We start from the raw sequence: 20,579 nt of genomic DNA on the forward strand, positions 1-20,579 counted from the left end.
GTCAATCATTTGTTGAGGACAGCCCTGCTCCAGGGCTGTGGTGTTTGCAAGTAGGAAGTAGCCTCCCAGGTACCTCTGGGATGAGGAGGCTCCTGGAGAGTTGGGGTGGGGGGAGGTCAGGGGAAAGTCCCTGGAGAGGAGAACAGCTGTGAGCCATTAACAGCCAGCACACAGCACTGGGTGCATGGGAGCAGCCGCCTGGTAAAAGGGTCTGAGTGGCCTCCAACCATGTCCACTGTACCAGCTCAGCCACTAGGAGACATAAATTCTCTTCATATCACAATTTACCTGCATATGTCCAAGGTAGAACAATCCATGCAAAGAAATGTACTCAGACTTCACGTGGAAAGGTTCACCCTTCAGGGCTCAGATCCAGTGACTCCAGTAGACAGTTAGATATTTGCCCAGGCTTAAGCTAAGACTAAAACGTGCATGACTTCTTAGTGAGTTAAAAACTCAGCAGTAGCTGCCACCATTGAACGGCTGCCTGGTGACTTTGCACCACAGAGACAATGCAAGCTGAGATCCTCCAGCACTGACCTGATTCCCTGTAGTGGCTTCTCACACTGTATCCTGGCAGGTCAGTCACTACCAAATACAGAGATTTGCGGGCATGGTAGGCAGATGAGGAAGCACATGACAAAACGGAAATTTGTGTGCCTAAGAAGTCTCCTTTTGTAGTAAGACTGACCCCCTTCTCCATGACCCTGGTCTTTGGAGCAAGCGATGTCTTTCTTTAAGGAAAATTTTAATGCTAAATTGACAAAAAAACAAAAAAAAATGCAGACAAACCAGCAATGGTGGAGGGAGAAATAGGCAAGAGCCCTGGAATCTACCAGATGATCTTTTGACATAGTAGCTTTGCTTTCTGATGTGTTAATTGGAGAGCACATTAACCACTTGCCGAAAAAGAGAAGTGTCACTACAACATCAAATGCTTCCATGGCAACTCAGTGTCAAGATGTCTTTCCATGACCCCCGCAGCACTTGGCACGAACAAAGCCCCATTCCAGCTTCTTGGTCTGAACTCCACCGTTCTGAAGGGTCTTATTCACAGCAGTACAAGGAGCTATTGTTCCACTTCTAAGAAATAAGATGGTGGTGGAAAGGAGAGCTGTTATTGCAAACTCATCATACTTTATTATTTCCATCAAAGGAAGAGAGGAAGTCCTCAGGCAGGCTTAGCTGAAATATTACAGGGGCTAAGAGGTGAACGTGAAAAACCTTTCATTTTAAGCGTGCAGCAGCTGCTGTGTACACTCAAAATATTGTGAGGAGGAACTTGCCCAAGAACAACCATGAAATTGAGCAACATTTATTAATCTCTGGTTATTTCTCCGTGGTTGTTCAGAAGCAAGCAGCTACAAGTTAATATTTAGGATCGTTTCAGGGGAATTGCCTCATATGTTGCAATTCCTCCCTAGTTTCCCCCAAAGAATAACAGCACAAGAAAAATCCAGGATATTCATACATTGATAGAGAACGAGTTTCAAGAACTCTTAACTCTTTAAATTTTGACCAGTCTCAAACTACTATGACATTGATTTTGGCTATAAAAGCTATTCAATCCATTTGAAAACAGGTTCAAAGAATGTTTATGTCAGTAGCTAAATCGAGGTGAAAACAGGAAGAAATACTGAAAGTTCACTATTTCTCACATAATGCTCAGAAAAGAGAGTAAAACTGTTTGTGGATGCTGGAAAATACAGGGTAAGATGATAAGAAATGCTTCCGTTGGCTGACCCGTTGAAAAACATGTTAAGGCTGACTTTTTGTTTATAGTTATTTATCACTGATATCAGGCTTTCATATCCCTGGCCCTGAATATCCATCCAAGATGAATCACAGCATGCAACAGAAATGTTATTACATTTCTAACTCAACAGTAGCCACATGTTATGTAATTAAAGCCCAAATAGATTCTTCAGTGTATCATCGTCAGTTTACTACCGGTAGTTAACCTATTGCAACAAAAGAAATCCATTTTGTTGTAAGTGACATTTTGAAAGAGAAATTGACTTTGAAAACAGATTTATTTAGCCTGCTAGAGCTTATCTTCAAGAACTTTGAACTCCCAAAACAAATTAGTTTAAGAATATAAACCACGGAGGACAGATGCATGTTAACATCCTCAGAATCAAAAAACTCTAAGCCTCTTCGAAACCTGAGTGAAAGATAGATAGGCAAAAACACAAAAACACAGTTTTGGTGGTCCTGGCACATCACAAGCTGAAGGTAGATTTTCTCAGCAACTAAAAATAATCAGCATATCAATATAATAATGGTTATAACAATATTTATCTCTTCAGAATAATGTGAGACAATGCAAGAAGAGAAACCACTACTCAGTTCAAATATTCATTGTATCGTTCCTTTACTGCAACCAGTTCAGGGCTCAAATTTTTAAAAATGAATATAGAAATATAAACACAAAGTGATATATTTTTTTTATTATACTTTAGGTTTTAGGGTACATGTGCACAATGTGCAGGTTTGTTACATATGTATCCATGTGCCATGTTGATTTCCTGCACCCATTAACTCATCATTTAGCATTAGGTATATCTCCTAATGCTGTCCCTCCCCCCTCCCCCCACCCCACAACAGTCCCCGGAGTGTGATGTTCCCCTTCCTGTGTCCATGAGTTCTCATTGTTCAATTCCCACCTATGAGTGAGAACATGCGGTGTTTGGTTTTTTGTCCTTGCGATAGTTTACTGAGAATGATGTTTTCCAGTTTCATCCATGTCCCTACAAAGGACACGAACTCATCATGCTGCTATAAAGACACATGCACACGTATGTTTATTGCGGCACTATTCACAATAGCAAAAAGTTGGAACCAACCCAAATGTCCAACAACAATAGACTGGATTAAGAAAATGTGGCACATATACACCATGGAATACTATGCAGCCAAAGTGATATTTTTAAAAAGCTCTGTGCTGAAAGATTAATGATGATAGAGGTGTTTTCACCTGGAAAAGTGCAGCTAGAAAAATGCCCTCCTAGCCACCCTTGGATATTTGAAGCAATATTACAAAGAAGACACCACGTGAATTTCCTCTATATTTGCAAAGGAACAAACAAAAGAGAAAATGTGAAAGTAGAGTTTGGGTAGAAATTATGCATATACTTTTCAATTTCACCAACTAGGGTGGGCTATCAAGGAAGATGGTGGGATTCTAGAGATCTTTAAAAATGGCTAGATAGAAATCAAGCTGGATAGTAAACCATTTGAAACATCTTCCTTGAATTCTGCTAAATACAAAAAACGTAAGAGAATTTTTGTGTTTGCCTTTACGTTAGTAGCCCCAGTGTGTGGTTTAGGGGAATCTATCTTCGTGGGCAGATCTCCCTCTTCCATTCCTTTTCATCACAAAGACAGAAATGGGAAGTTTAAAAGATTACTGAAATAGTTAAGACATTTTTGCAATACCCAGAATTTGGTGTTTGAACATCTACTGTTCGAACTAAAATTATCATTGCAACGAATCAAATATAACCAAGAAAAATAACAATACCAACAAATGAAGGCAGTGTGAAGCCACTCAACACTGTGGTACTGGATTAATCATGTTGCTCTTTGAAAATTTAAAGCTTTTAATCCTGTAGTGTTGCCTCCTTTGGTTAAAATTCGTGGGCACTTTACAGGTTTATTTGGGCCCCAGAGCCCCTTCATTGTTCACTAAGTACAATGAAAACCAGTTCAGAATAAAGAAGAAAAATTAATGTTAAACTGAATAAAGGAGCTGAAAAGGTCAAATTGTGTTCCTAGGGTCAAAGAATATGCCCACAGATGGAAAAAAACATGGAAATCAAAAGTAAATACAGAGCTATGCCCGCAAATTTGTGGAAGTAGTGAAATTGTCTGCAAATTGAGTTTCCAGTGGTTCTGCATTACAAATCCATAATATGCATAAAGTATATTATGGATATATGTAAATGTATCCATAAATGTATCCATACATGTATGTAGAAGCCAGAATTTTATTTTTTTCTTGTAATCTAAACATCTTGAATTACCTATTCAATTATCTCTTCTCACGACCGTGCAGGGTAGGCTGCCTCAGAGACTCGTTGTCCACCCTGGACATAGAAACCTACCAGCAGGTATTAAAATGTTGCTATTTCGCGAGCACCCATTTTGTAGTTGAAAATAAAGTTAACAGAGTCCTAATATAAGAAAGAAAATATTCTGTTTATTTAATCCTGATTTCAGTGCATCACAAATTAGTTTTAAAAGAAGGGTGATGCCATAATTTTACAAGTCACTTATTAATAAACACTAGGATGTAGGAATGCTCTGGGAGATGGAGTTAGAAACACCAAATTCTGGGTATTCTTAAATGTTAAGGTCCACAAAGAGCCCATTTGGTAGAAGAAAGGCATAATGTTCTAAGAAAATATTCTACAAAAACTACTGTGCAAGCCTATCCCATACAATCATCAGAAGTGGAAGGTCCAGGAACGAAGCCAAGGTCCATGAAGCTTATAATAGGGTTTCACCCACCGTGCCAAGGCCTGGTGATATGAAGAGTCAGGGACTTTCTCAGCAGGGCTTCCTCATTGTCACCGCTTGCAAAGCAGAGAAAATCCTTCGACTGGCTCTGTTGCAGCCCTGGCTGGGTTTCCAGGTATCTTAGCTTTTCTTTCTTTCATACTCATTTACTGGGTTTCCAAATCTACTCAGCCTGAGAGTGCAAATTTCATTCTTTCCATTCATTACCCCCCACAATTTTAACCTCTCCCTTTTCCAGATGAAAAGTCTCAGTAAAAAAACAGCTACTGAATGTGCAGCATTTGTCAGATGCCATTAGTCAACTCACTTCAGATCGGAGGGCTGTGTTGGCTCCCTGTCTCTCAAGAGGAAATAAGTCAGTGGGGGCAGGTTGTGGGTCGGTGCCCAGCATAGCACCAGGTGACCACACATGCTCCTCCACCTCCAACTTATTAATGATCTCAAGCACTTCACACTATTTCTGCCCTTAAGCTTAGTTGAAGAACCAAAGATGAGTCTCAGGTTGGTAGCGGAAGTAGCAAACAAGGAAGGAGAGAAGGTTGTGTGCCTGTAAGAAAGAAGCTGGTTTAACATTTAGCCTATTTTCAGTGGTTGGCTTGGTTTTGCACACACATTCACACACACATACATGTACGTTCGTGCACACACCACAGCATACATTTATAAGCCAAAGGCCCTCTAAAATAAGTCAGCTGGGAATCATGATGGAGATGTGAATAATAGAAGAAAAAATGATTATGCATCCCGGGCAATCCAAAAGGTCCCTGTTCGTTTGAAAATGTTTTAAGATGTCAGGGCTGAAAGGCACCATGCTCTTTGAATAAATGAATTGTTCTCCTGGCGTTGTGTCTATGGAAGCTATAGTTATTACTACTCAAACAGCTGACTTTTTGTTTTAATTATGCAATAGAAACTGGAAAAATGTTTGGGGTCAACTTTCTATTTTAGTGACTGCCCCTGTCAGTCGATGCTGTGAAAATCGACCATGCGTTTGTTTTGGAAAAAATAATGTATTCAAAAAATATTCCTGCATTTAGCTCTTTCCAAATAAAAGAAAGCATGTATGTGACTGTGTGAGAGTGCTCTCAGGTGTCAACACATAGAAATGGAGATGTTTTTAAGCACAAAAGGCCACAGGAATAGCTGCTAGGCTGATTACGACTATAAATTAGTGTTGAAATATTTCCTATAACTTAAAGAGTATGTAAACTGGAGTTGCTGAATGGGTCTCCCAAATTTCAAAGAGCTCCTTTATTTTTATCTGCAGGAGCAGTATTATTCCCACTTTTGGATCTTGGAAACGTTCTCTCGTGTGTGGGCTTATGCAAATGAGATTTTGCAAAGGTGCCTCTCTGCGCACACAAATACCAGTCCCCAATCCGCTGGAACACAGGGAATAAAAGCACAATTTGGAATCAGAAGAAGGTCAGATAGAAATAAACCGAGCCTTTCCACTCACCAGGGGCATAGTCCATGCTACTTTCCAGCCAGGATTATCCTGAGCCTCTCAGAATGGCAGTGCATTGCAGCTTTTTACCATGCAAACAAACCCCATGAGTCTTTGCACATCCTCACTACCAGCAAAATTCCTTTGACTAAATTGACTGCTCAAATTATGTGCCCCAAAGAGGCACAGATTCAAAAAAGCACTCGTGCCAGCCCTGTAGTCTTCTCTACCATTAAAGAGTATGAAATGGATAAATCAGGCAAAACACCAGCCTAGAGGGAGAGACTTAGATATCCAGAAATTTACGATGAGGATCCCTGCAGTTCCACGAATAGCTTTCACCATTGACATTTTTAACAGTTTTATGGCAACATAATTGACATACAATAAACTGTACATATTTAAAATGTACAATGCAGTACTTTTTATCACGTGTAATCATCCATGAAATCATCACAATCAAGTTATCACCCCAAATTCTCCTCAGGTCCCATTTAATCTTCCCTCCCACTGCTCTGCATTCCCAACCTCATCCTATGATTTAGGACATTGATCTGTCAAGCAGGCCGAGCAAGTTGTTCTGCCAGATTGCCCCACCTTATGGATTTGACTGGCTGCTGCTTCATGGACCCAGTTAGCTTATTCCTCTGTCTTGCATGTTTCCATGAAAGGTACATTTCCGAGATACGAATTTCTGATGGATTCATGGTACGCACTTTGGGCTAAATACAACATGTATGTTTCACATTGCATCATGTCAAAGACAATTAATATCGTATTGACCCAGCTATTTCTGTTTTTACTCTGACACTAGGTTTTATTTGTTGTTTTCTTATTCTTTGCTTTTGATTTATTTTGTTCTTAAATGTTATATATAGGCCAAGCACAGTGACTCATGCCTGTAATCCCAGCACTTTAGGAGGCCGAGGTGGGGGAATCACTTGAGGTCAGGAATTTGAGACCAGCCTAGCCAACATGGTGAAACCCTGTCTCTACCAAAAATACAAAAATTAGTCGGGCGGGGTGGTGTGCACCTGTAATCCCAGCTACTCAGGAGGCTGAGGCAGGAAAATTGCTTGAACCCAAGAGACAGAGGTTGCGATGAGCTGAGATCATGCCACTACACTCCAGCCTGGGCAACAGAGTGAGACCCTGATACAAAAACAAACAAACAAAAAGTTACATATAAAAAAAATCTAGTTGCATGACTATGAATATTAGTTGGTTTGTCCTTAAGGGGGTTTTAACTTTACCTCTATCACAAAATATTTTTATACCCATCCTTATTCACACCTTGCTGTGGAGAGAGGCAGCTCGGTAGTGGTTTGGTGGCAGAAGTGGATTTGAATTGAGATTCTCCGGTTGAAAGCAGTGTGGCCCTAGCTAATTGACTGTTCTTCTCTGAACTTCCATTTCTGTGCCTACAAAATGGAGATTAAAATGTCAGCCAAAACATCTGAAAGATTGGTTGTATAAATCAAAGAGAGAATATATGGGTTGATATTTTATGAAGAGTAAAGTCCTAGTCAAATAAAATGTTTTATTATGCTGATGTTTTCTGAGATTAGAAAGAATCCTAGAATTATACTGCACAGGTGGAAGAATTGAGACAGAGAGAGACCAGGTGACATTACAGAACTGGAGAGCAGAACGTCAGGTGCTTGGTTCCCACCTGCCTGCATTGTCAGAAGCTAACTGGCATCATTTTATTCCCAAACTATTCATAGTACATTCTTTCTAAAGAAGATGTGCAGATTCAGATTCTAATATGTAATTTGCCATGACTCCCTGGGAGCCAGCACCCAAATGCATAAGGGGATAAAAGCCTACAGGTCTATCATCTGCTATCACTCCTTAAATGCAATCTACAGACAACCCCAGCTGGATTAGTCATTTTCACAATACATCCTATGCTTTACTGACACTGCTAATGCTCCCTCTTCACGACATTTTCACAATACATCCTATGCTTTACTGACACTGCTAATGCTCCCTCTTCACGACATTTTCGTTTATATTCACAAGATATTATTCCCTATCCCTCTGAATCCTGGAGAATTTTAATTTCTTAAAGAGCTTACACACTTTTCATAGTATTATTGCTTCTTGTGTTTGATTGCATGCTTCTTGTAGGAGGGGACTGGGTCTCTTATATGCCTTTTTTTTTTTTTTCTTTTTTTGAGACGGAATTTTGCTCTTGTCACTCAGGCTGGAGTGCAATTGCAATGGTGCAATCTTGGCTCACTGCAATGTCTGCTTTCCAGGTTCAAGCGATTCTCCTGCCTCAGCCTCCCAAGTGGCTGGGATTACAGGCAAGCGCCACCATGCCTGGCTAATTTTTGTATTTTTAGTAGAGACAGGGTTTTGCCATGTTGGTCTGGCTGGTCTCAAACTCCTGACCTCAGGTGATCAGGCCACCTTGGCCTCCCAAAGTGCTGAGATTACAGGCGTGAGCCATCGCTCCTGGCTTCTTACATGCTTTAAACACAGCATATGCTCAACATATATTTGTTGAATTAAATTCAACTGACTTTCAGCCCCAATCTGAGTTTCCGACAAGAGTCATAACACCCTTATTAATTGTCCAGCCCAGCTGCGAACATCAAACAAAACATAACACTTACCAGTTGACCAAGTTCTGTTAAAAAAATTGACAAAATGAAAATAAGGTTATTTGTACTTAGAGTTTTTTGAGATTTTATTTTTAGACCAGTTTTGGATTCACAACAAAATTGACAAAAAGGCACAAAGAGTTCTCATGTATCCCTGCCCGCCCCCACATTTGCATAGCCTCCACATTATCAGCATCCCCAACCAGAGTGGGGCATTTATTACATTCAGTGAACCTAGATTGACACATCATTATCACCCAGAGTTTGTAGTTTACATAAGGGCTCACTCATGGTATTGTACATTCTACGGATTTGGACACATGTATAATGACATGTATTCATCATTATAATACGAGTGGTTTCACTGCCCTAAAAGTCTGCGATCTGCCTATTCATCTGTCCCTCCCTTCTAACCCTTGACAACCACTCTAATCTTTTTACTGTCTCCATAGTTTTGCCTTTTGCAGAATGTCATAGTTGAAATCACATAGTCTGTAGCCTTTTCAAATTGGCTCCTTTCACTTAGAATTATATACTTATACCAAGTGCAATGGCTCATGCCTGTAACCCCAACACTTTCAGAGGCTGAGACAGGTGGATCACTTGAGCCCAGAGTTTGAGACCAGCCTACGCAACATGGTGAAACCCCATCTCTACAAAAAATAAAAACATTAGCCAGGCACGGTGGCATGAACCTGCAGGCCCAGCCACTTGGGGGGCTGAGGTGGGAGGATTACCTGAGCCTGGGAGATTGAGGCTGCAATGAGCTGTGATTGCACCACTGCACTCCAGCCTGGGTGATACGGTGAGATCCTGTCTGTCTCAAAAAAAAAAAAAGAAAAAAGAATTATGCACCTAAGATTTCTCCATCTCCTTCCATGGCTTGATAGCTCATTTGCTCATTTTAGTACTAAATCCTTCTAAATAATTGTCTGAATCTCACAGTTCATTTATCCATTCACCTACTGAAGGACATCTTGTTGCTTTTGACAATTGTGAATAAAGCTACTATAAACATTTGTGTGCAAGTTTCTGTGTAGACATAAGTTTTCAGCTCCTTTGAGTAAATTCCAAGGACTGTGATAGCTGGATCACATAGAAAGAATGTATATAGTTTTGCAGGAAACTGCCAAAATGTCTTCCCAAAAAAGCTGTATTATGCCACATTCCCACCAGCAGTGAATGAGAGTTCCTGTTATTCACATCCTCACCAGCATTTGGTGTGGTCAATATTCTGGATTTTGGCCATTGTAATAGGTGTACAGTTGTAGCTCCTTGTTGGTTTAATATACGTTTTTCTGATGACTTATGATGTGGTGAATCTTTTCAAATGCTTATTTGCCATCTGTATGTCTTTTTTTTTTTAAGTGACAAAGAGTCTTGCTCTATTGCCCAGGCTGGAGTGCAGTGGTGCAATCTCAGCTCACTGCAACCTCTGCCTCCCGAGTTCAAGTGATTCTCCTGCCTCAGCCTCCCGAGTAGCTGGGATTACAGGCATACGCTGCCACACTTAGCTAATTCTTGTATTTTTAGTAGAGATAGGCTTTCCCCATGTTGGCCAGGCTGGTCTTGAACTCCTGACCTCAGGTAATCCACCCGCCTCAGCTTCCCATAGTACTGGGATTACGGGCGTGAGCCACCATGCCCAGCCTGTATGTCTTCTTAAGTGAGGTGTCTGTTCAGGCATTTGGCCCGTTTTTTAATTGGATTGTTTCTTTCCTTACTGTTTAGTTTTAAGAGTTCTTTATACATTTTATATAGTAATCCTTTATCAGATGTGTCTTTCACAAATATTTATCGCCAGTCTGTGACTTGCCTTTTTATTCTCTTGACAGTGCCATTCACAGAGCAGAAATATTTAATTCCAATGAAATCCAGTTCATCTAGTATTCCTTTCAAGGTTCCTGCCATTTGTGTCATACTCAAAAAGTCATTGCCAAATCCAAGGTTATCTAGATTTTCTCATATGTTATCTTTTAGGAGTTTTATAGTCATCTAGATTTTCTTCTATGTTACCTTCTAGGAGTTTTATAATTTTGCATTTTGCATTTAGGTCTGTGATCCATTTTAAGTTTTTTCTGTGAAGGGTAGAAGGTCTGTGTCTAGATTGCTTTTTTTTTTTTAATTGTATGTGGATGTCTAGTTGGTCCAGCATAATTTGTTAAAAAGATTATGTCTTCTCCATCGCATTGCCTTTGCTCCATTGTCAAAAGTCAGTTGGCTATGTTTATGTAGGCCTATTTCTGGAATCTATCTTCTGGTCTATTGATCTATTTGTTTATTATTTTACCAATACTATAGAGTCTTCTTTATTGTAGCTTTATAGTAAGTCTTGAAGTTTGTAGTGTCAGTCTACAAACTTCGTTCTTGTTCTTCAATAATGTGTTGGCAATTCTGGGCCTTTTTCCTATGTATATAAACTTTAGAATCAGTTTGTCAATATCTACAAAACAACTTGCTGAGATTTTCGTTGTGTTTGCATTGAATCTGTAGATCAAGTGGAGAAAAACCAACTTGCCAATATTGAGTCTTCCTATCTATGAATATGGAATATCCTTCATGTATTTAACTATTATTTGATTTCTTTCAACAGAGTTTTGTAGTTTTCCTCATATAGATCTTGTATGTATTTTGTTAGATTTATTCCAAAGCATGTTTTTTTTGAGGGCACTAATGTAAATGTTATTGTGTTTCTAATTTAAAATTCCATGTATTCATTGCTGGTATATAGGAAAATGACTCCTCTATATTCACTTTATATAACTTTACTATAATAATCACTTACTAGTTTCAGGAGTTTGGGGTTCTGTTTTTGTTAATTTTTCAGATTTTCTACGTAGACTACCATGTAATGTCCAAACAAAGTTGTCTTTGTTTCTCCTCTCGCTATCTGTATATATTTTCTTTTCTTTTCTTATTGCACTAGCTAGTATTTCCACTACAATGTTGAAAAGCAGTGGTGACAGCGAACATCCTTGCCTTGTTCATGATGTTAGTGAGATCTGAAGTAATAAACCCTTTTTCATTTCTGATACAGTAATTTGTGTTTTCTCTCTTTTTTCCTTGGTTGGGCTCACTAGGGCCTTACCAGTTTTATTATCTCTTCAAAGAACAAGCTTTTGGTTTTGTTGATTTTCTTTATTGAGTTTCTGGTTTTTTTTCAATTTCATTGACTTCTGTTCTAATTTTTATTATTTCTTTTATTCTACTTACTTTGGGTTTAATTTCCTCTTAGTTTGCTACAGTAGAAGCTGAGATAATTGATTTTAGATCTTTTATCCTCTCTAACATATGCATTCAATGCTATAAATTCCCCTCAAAGCACTGACTTCACTGCATCCCACACATTTTGATAAGCTGTGTTTTCATTTTCATTTGGCTCAAAATATTTTTTAAATTTCTCTTGGACATACATGTTTTATAGAAGTCTATTTTTTAATCTCCACATAGCTTCTGATTTTCCAGCTCTCTTTTATCATTGATTTCTAATTTAATTCCATTGTGGCCTGACAGCAGACGTTATATGATTTCTGTCTTTGGAAAATTGCTAAGCAGTGTTTTATAGCTCAGAATATTGTCTGTCTTCGTGAATCTTCCATGTCAGCTTGAGAAGAATGAGTATTCTGCTGCTCTTGGATCAAGTAATTTATAGATGTCCATTATATCCAGTTGATTGACAGTATTGTTGTATGCCTGCTGGATCTGTGAATTGCTGATAGAGGGGTATTAAAGTCTTTAACTATAACCATGGATTAATTTATTTCTCCTTGCAGTGCTATTGGTTTTGCCTGGTGTATTTTCATGCCCTGATTTTAGGCACCTACACATTAAGAACCATTGTTTTCTTGGAGAATGGATCCCATTTTTATTAGTTAATGTCCCTCATTATCCTTGATAATTTTCCTTTGAAGTCTGTTCTTTTTGAAATTAATACAGCAACTCCTTCTTTCTTTTGATTAGTGTTAGCATGGTATATTGTTCTTTATCTGCTTACTTTTAATCTGTATATATCTTCATGTTTAAAGTGAGATTCTTGTAGAAAACATGCAATTGAGTCTTGTTGTTTGATCTAGTATAACAGTCTGTGTTTTCATTGCTGCATTTAGATCATTGGCATTCAAAATCATTATCAATATAATTGGATTGCTGTCTACCATATTTGTTACTATTTCCTTTTTGTTGCTATTGTTCTTTGTTCCTACTTTTTCTTCCACTTCTTTTCTGCATTTTGTGGGTTTAATTGCGGATTTGATATGACTCTATTTTCTCTCCTTTCTTAGAAGATTAGTTATACTTTTTTTCTTACTTTCTTAGTGGTTGCCTTAGAGTCATTAGTTTCAAAAAGAACAACAAATTCAAGCCCACTTTCAAATAACACTGTGCCACTTCAAAGTCAGTGAGAGTACCTTATAATAACAAAATAATTCTAATTCCTTTCTCCCATCCCTTGTACCATTGCTGTCATTTATTTCATTTATATGTATATAGAAGCATACATACACAGAGGTACATACAAACACACACACAAGCATATATAGCTGAAATCATTGTTGCTGTGATTTTGAACATACTGTTACCTCATAGATTAAAAAAAAGAATTAATGTTTTTATTTTACCTTTTTCTTTTTTGATGTGCTCCCTTTATTTATGTAGATCTGAGCTCTGACTTAACATTATTTTATTTCTCTCTAAAGTAGTTCTTCTAATATCCCTTGCAAGAGAGATCTACTAGCAACAAATTCCCTCAATTTTTATTTTCCTAAGAAAGTCCTTATTTCTCCCTCACTACTGAAAAATAACTTCATAGAGTATAGGAGTCTAGGTTGCTGGTTTCTTTCTCTCAACACCTTAACTGTTTTACTCCACTCTTTTTTTGCTTACGCGGTTTCTGAGAAGTCAGAGGTGAATCTTTTTCCTTCCATAGATAAGCGAGGTTTTTTTCCCTTTGACTTTCAGAATTTTCTTCTTTATCTTTGATTTTCTTTTGTTTGAAAATGAAAGGCCTAGGTGTAGTTCTGGCATTTTTGTTGTTTAGTGTTCTCTGAGCTTCCTGGATCTATGGTTTGGTGTCTGACGTTAATTCAGGGAATTTTTCAGCTATGTTTCAAGTATTTCTTTTTCTCTTTCTTTCCCTTCTTATATTCTCATTACACATTTTATGTCTTTTTTTTAGTTTTTCTATAGTTCTTGAATATTCTGTTTTTATCAGTCTTTGTTCTCTTTGCTTTTCAGTTTTGGAGATTTTTATTAAGATTTTCTCAAACTCAGAGATTGTTTCCTCAGCCACGTTAGGTCCTCCAATAAGCCCATTAAAGGCATTCTTCCATTTCTGTTACTGTGTTTTTGATCTGTGGCATGTCTTTCAGCTTCCTTCTTAGGATTTCCATCTCTTTTCTTACATTTTACGTATGTTTTAATATGCTATCTACTTTCTTACATAGATTGCTTAGCATATTAATCACAGTTGTTTTAAATTCCCTCTCTGATAATTCCACCTTCCCAGTATGTTTGGTTCTAATCCTTGCTGTATCTCTTCAAACTGTGCTTTTGCCTTTTAGTATGGCTTGTAATCTTTTCTTGGTAGCTGGAGATGGTGTACTGGGAAGAGGAACTGCTGTCGGTAGGCCTTTAATAATGTAGTGGTAAGGTGTGGGGGGACGGGAAGCATTCTGTGGCCTTATAATTAGGTCTCAGTCTTTCAGTGAGTTTGTGCTTCTGAACTGTGAACTTTCCAAGTGTTTCTCATTTTATTTCTCCTTCCTTAGGTGAGACAGGATGGCTGGAGTGGGCTAGAGTTGAGTTTTTTCCTTCTCCCAGCGGAATGCCAGAGTGGGTTGGAACTGGGTAGTTCCCTCTCCATGGGGAAGGCCACACAGCTGGGTAGAGTTGAACTTTTTCCCTTTTCCTGGGTCAGTGACGCTCTGATAAAACTCTAGCACATTAGACCGTGGTTAACTAGCTTTTCCTAAGGGTAGACTTTGTTTAAAAGTACAGAGTGATCTGGGGTGTTTCAAAAATGGTTCCTTGGCCTCTCCCCATGCCAGAAGCACCAAGAGATTTTTCTCTTTCATTCACTGTGAGGACCTGATCAAGCCCCTGCAGGTAAAATTCACCAAAGTGTGAGGGGGTTCCCCTAGAGCTTTTGGTTCTCAGGCTTGTTCACATCAAGCCTCCAGCGAGTCACCAGTTACAGTTACAGTTTTCCTACCGCAGCCCTGGTTCCCATGGAGGTTTCTGCTCCTGTAGGTTCTGATTTTTTTCGTGTCTGCCTATGATGTGTTTCCAATTTGGAGGGCAGAGGTTTGTCCTGTGAACCTACTTCTTTTACAGATCTAAGAAGAGCTGTTGTCATGCATTGTTTTACTTGTTATTAGGGTGGAGTGACAGCTTCCAAGCTGGCTAAGTATGGAACCAGAAACAGACAGTACTTTTAGACTGTTAATAACTGGAATGCTAAATTATTTGGGGAATTAAATTAAAACTGTCTTTACAATCATTCATTATTCTAAGGGCTAGATGAACTAAATATTTAACCTTTAACTGCCTCCATTTATTGACAATATAAAGTCTTCTAATATGGTCCAAAAAAGCAGACCAGTTCAGCCCAGCTGCTCATGGTTTTACTTCACAGCTGTAAAATAATCAGGGCTATAGCAATGTATAGTCTGCAGAGAGAAATAAGCCAAGATTATTCTCTGGGGACATTAGAATATACAGTTACAGGATGTTAATAAAATACTTTGGAGGTTCACATCATTTACATAGAAACCAAGTAAGTACCATTTATACACTGGCCGAGTGGGTCTTACGGCTTGTGGACAGAGCCTTGGGCTACAACCTTTTCTACTGGATCATAGAATTTATGGCTGCTTAAAGGCCCTGACATAAGCCCATGAATTGAATGGTGATAGTAGAAACCAACTGCCCCTTTTGGAAAGGTAGAAGCAGTTCTGACTGTTGAGGTTTGGACCACAGGGCAAATAAAGCTTTGTATTTCTCTAAGATTCTCTGAGACAATCACAATCAGAATTATTTAGGTACTTATTGAAAAATGCATATCCCTGGGGCCCCAATACAGAATATTGAATCAGTGTCTCTGGAGTGGGACCCAGAAATCAGAGTACCTGCAAATTCCACTGAATGATTGTCAACACACGTTAAGATTTGAGATCCTCCATTAGTGTAGCCAAGCTCTCCTTGAAACCACATGCGGTAGTGCCACCCAGTGGTTTGTTCTCTACAACTGTGCTCTTTGCTTGGAAGCAGCCTCATGTTTATTGCTTTACATGCTCAAAGATGGCTGACTCAGGCTTTAGGGGAATCCTAGCTGTTATCTGCTAAGCAATGAAACAAGTTGCCACAGGGTCAATTTGATTGAGTTGCTCAGTTGGCCAGAACAAGCCACTAATCAATGAGACTAGCCTGATTATTTAGGACTATATGAAAAATGGAATCAGATGAAGACAGGTAATGCAATTGCCAGGAACTGACTTGTGACAGTCAATCTGGGTGACTTTTGCAAGACAGTCACTTTATAACATGACCTAGTAAGTTACCATCTTTAGTGTATATGTATTACTCTGCCTGAGCAGACTACTGGTGCAAGCCTGTGGCAAAACTCTCTGCTTCTTTGGCATATTCTGACTATTCTACTCAGTTAGCTATCTAGCCATCTTTATAATCCTTTTCTCTTTATTGCCTGTAAAATTACTTTATAGAAGATACTTATGGATCCCAATATCTAGCGAAAATTGTTTCCAAATTGTGTTTTCGGTTTGTTTGATTGTTTTAAGGTCAAGAAATTATACCTGACATTTTAAGAAGTTAAATGAACATTTAAAATTGTTTTGCCTTACTGTGACCATATTACAGCATCTATATTTCAGGCAGTAATCAGATTTGTCAGATAGTAAGCACTGGTGACTGCTAAAGTTCAATGATCTGGCTATAAAGAATTATGTTATTTTGCAGCCGGTCTTTGCTACCTGAAAGATGATGGTGGTCTTTCCATGGAAAGCGCTGCACATAGTACACATAGGGGGCTCGGTTACATAAACATGGTTGACCATCTGCAGGGCTGATCTTTGATTCCAGCCTCACCAATGTCAATGTGTTAGTGCACGACCCAAGGTCCCCACAATGTAGATATGCAATGATGGCCAAAAGGCCAGAAACTGCACCAAATGCATCTCTGTGAGTGAAGGAGACTGACTGTTGATAGGGTTGAATTTTGCTTGTGATCAATCCATTAAAAACTGTTTACCTAAGGCTGGATGCAGTGGCTCACGCCTGTAATCCCAGCACTTTGGGAGGCCAAGGCGGGCAGATCACGAGGTCAGGAGATCAAGACCATCCTGGCTAACACGGTGAAACCCTGTCTCTACTAAAAATATAAAAATTAGCCGGGAGTGGTGGTGGGTGCCTGTAGTCCCAGCTACTCAGGAGGCTGAGGCAGTAAAATGGTGTGAACCCGGGAGGCAGAGCTTGCAGTGAGCAGCGATCGTGCCACTGCACTCCAGCCTGGGCAACAGAGTGAGACTCTGTCTCCAAAAAAAAAAAAAAAACTGTTCACCTAAGCACACAGTATTCCCAGAACTTGGATAGGTGATTAAATAGGGGGAGAGATCCCAGTTCCTGTTCATGGAGGAAGTTACAGTTCTCTGTTAGAATCCTTTTGGGATCTACTGGGGATCTGAGATTTGGAGTCATTTAACCCACACAGATGGGGTTTATGCTGCTACAATGAGGTCAAAATAAGATGAATCAAATACTCCATTCCAGGATACACATATAAGCAGTAGAACAGAATTTCTAAGTCTCCAGAAAAGAGCAAATAAAACAAATCAAAACCAATTCCCTCACATGACCAGGGGAATTGTGATTATGGTCCTTGAAAAACTAAGCTAAAATAAAGGGATTTCAGGAGAGTTTTGTTTATCTCCACCCCCCCACTTTAGCATATTGTTGTAAAAAGCTAAAATAATACTTGTTTATTTATAAACTGGTGGCTATAATTTATTGAGAATGGTGGGAGATGGTGGAGGATGATATATCTCCAATTTGAATACATCTTAGTGACTACTCTCTTCATGAAAAATAGGCAGTAGCCCCTGAGTAATAAGACTAAGGATAAAATGGTAATCTTTTTATGTTTTGTTTTTTGTTTTTGTTTTTTTGACAAAGTCTCGATCTGTCTCCCAGGCTGGAGTGAAATGATGTGATCTCGGCTTACTGCAACCTCCACCTCCTGGGTTCAAGCCATTCTCCCACCTCAGCCTCCCGAGTAGCTGGGACTACAGGCACCCTCCACCGTGCCCAGCTAATTTTTGTATTTTTAGTAGAGATGGGGTTTCACCATGTTGGCCAGGCTGACCTCAAGTGATCCGCCCGCCTTGGCTTCCCAAAATGCTGGGATTACAGGTGTGAGCCACCATGCCCGGCCCTGTTTTAATTTTAAAAACCTTTTTTATCATGAAAAAATGTGAACATAACCAAAGCACACCAGGATAATGAACCCTCATATATCCATCATTTAGTTTCCACAATTATCAACACAATATTGACATTTCAAAATAAAACTGTTACTTATAATACTCTTTTAAATATATTCAGCAGATATGCAGTACATGGTGATACACATCGCTGTCCATTGAAAATACACGATAAATACATGAATGTTACATTATTCGTTTTTCTCCTTCAACTTAGAATGGTAATCTCTGGTATAGGTGAATGCTTTAGTTGCTGCACAGAGCCTTGTGTGAATGTGTGTGAATATCTTGCTCTATGGAGAGTTTTTCCTCTTTATTAAAATACTGAGATATTATAAATACAGAAGAGTACATAAAATGTATATTTACAGGTTAAAGAATAATGATACATTAATACTCATTTAACCACCACCAGATCAAGAATCATTAGCATTCTAGAATCCACATGCTATCCACTCCCCAAAACATGCACAAAACCCTGGTAGCATGATTTGTATGTATGTATGTATGTATGTGTGTATGTGCATAAACAAATAAAAAAATGTATATGTACTGCAGAGTTTGGGGTCCCCAAGACCACCCCTACTTCTGACACCAGTTGCAAGTTTAGGGATCCCTAAGACTACCTTCATGTTTGAAAATTTTCTAGAAAGATCACAAAACTCACAAAAGTGCTCATACTCAACAGTTTTGGTTTATTATAGTGAAAGGATGCAGATTAAAATCAGCCAAGGGGAGGGGCACATGGGGCAGGATCCAGGACAGTTCCAAGAGCCAGGCTTCTAGTAATCCTCTCCCACTGGAGTTTTGTAGACAGTGCTTACTTCTCCCAGAAACATGATGTGTGACAATTTGTATGCTATAGGCCAACCACAGAAGCCCACCAAGCTTGTTGTCCAGAGTTCTTATTGGGGCTTGGTTACAAAAACACGGTTGACCTATGCAAGGCCTTTGTCTCCAGCTTCACCAAAAATCACTCGGATAGTGCATGGCCCAAGGCCCCTGACATAAATCACATTGTTAGCATAGCCTATCTGGTGCAGTCCAAGGGGCCCAGGTAAACAGTGACACTCATATCAAACAGGACATTCCAAGAACTTAGCCATAATTTCCCAGGGCCAAGGGAAAAGTCCAGAGCTCTCTTTTAGCAAAGTTAATTGTTTACTACATATATATGAATAGGTATGTTTATGTGTTTATATCTTTTCATTAAAAATATAGTTTGGTTGTGAACATTTTTCAATTTCATATAAATGCTTAAGTATTATTTGTATAAGTCACAGAAATACGTAGACTTTTTTAGCTTCATGCAAATTCCTCATGTGAATAATAATTAGATATATACTTAAATATTTTGATTTGCTTCTCTCAAGAGTTTTTATTTATTCTGTATTGAATTAATGATCTAGATATTCTTATCAAATATTAAGAATAAAGTCTTATCAGATGAAGAGTAGAATTGATGAGTATCTAAAGTACAGCAATGAATTCAGCCTAGGACTTCCAGCACAGACAGTTAAGGACTCCATTTATTCATGTTTATACCCCTCATAGACTGCTGTGAGTGACCTACGGGCCCCAGGACAAAATACAGTTCTTTTTATTTTAATGGTTTGAAAAGTTAGCATTCACCTACCTTATTGATCAGCGTCAGTTGTTAGGGTCTCATCACATTATCTGCCTCCAAACCTCCAACCGAGATGAAATCAATGACTGCCCAGGTCAGGGGTTAGTACACTTTTCTGAAAGGGCCAGGTTGTAAATATTTTAAGATGTGCAGGTCATACCCTCTCCATTCCAACTACTCACCTACTGCCCTCATAGCATGGAAGGAGCCACAGACTATATATAAACAAGTGCACATGGCTGTGCTCCAGAAAACTTTATTGGTGCACAATGAAATTTTAATTTCATAAAATTTTCACATGCCATGAAATAGTGCTGTTCTTTTGATTTTTTTAACCATTTAAAAAAGTAAAAATGATTCTTAGCTCACAAGTCAGAGGCTAACAGGCTAGATTTGGCCCATGGGCTACAGTTTGCCAAGCCCTAGTCTAGGTTCATGAATTCAAGCATTCTAGAATGAAGTTCAGGTTTTTCATTTATAATAGCATATTCCTCACAGCTCCTAATTCATCAATCTTACACCACTGACAACCATGAAAATGAATTGTAACTCATATAAAACCCATTTTGGAACCAAGTTTGTTTGTATTGCTTAGCTAAAAAATAAAAAAGGTTACAGGTAGTAAATGGATTTCAGTAAACATTTGACCCAAACAACTGGCTAACGTTCTAGATTTTACCATCAAAATAAAACAGATTAAGAGATTTCCATAATAATCCTCTGACATTAAGTCTCTAGACAGAATTTCTGTGGCAGAAGAAGGGCTTGAATTTTCTTCTTTACCTCTCATTCAATTGATAGGGTAAAATAGAAGGTAGCCAACAGGTATCAAAATCCTCAGTGTAATATGGACCAACCTGAGTAAAATCTTATTTGCGTAG

General features: G+C 38.8%; 1 protein-coding gene across 1 annotated transcript in view; it reads left to right on the forward strand.

Annotated features, from left to right (window-relative positions):
• CELF2 (CUGBP Elav-like family member 2) overlaps positions 1-20,579 on the forward strand; it is an 872,815-nt gene that overhangs the window by 193,270 nt on the left and 658,966 nt on the right. The gene's annotated exons all lie outside the window — the stretch shown is intronic.

The sequence above is a fragment of the Hylobates moloch genome, unplaced genomic scaffold, assembly GCF_009828535.3.
Source record: "Hylobates moloch isolate HMO894 unplaced genomic scaffold, HMol_V3 SCAFFOLD_2, whole genome shotgun sequence".
Taxonomy (NCBI): domain Eukaryota; kingdom Metazoa; phylum Chordata; class Mammalia; order Primates; family Hylobatidae; genus Hylobates; species Hylobates moloch.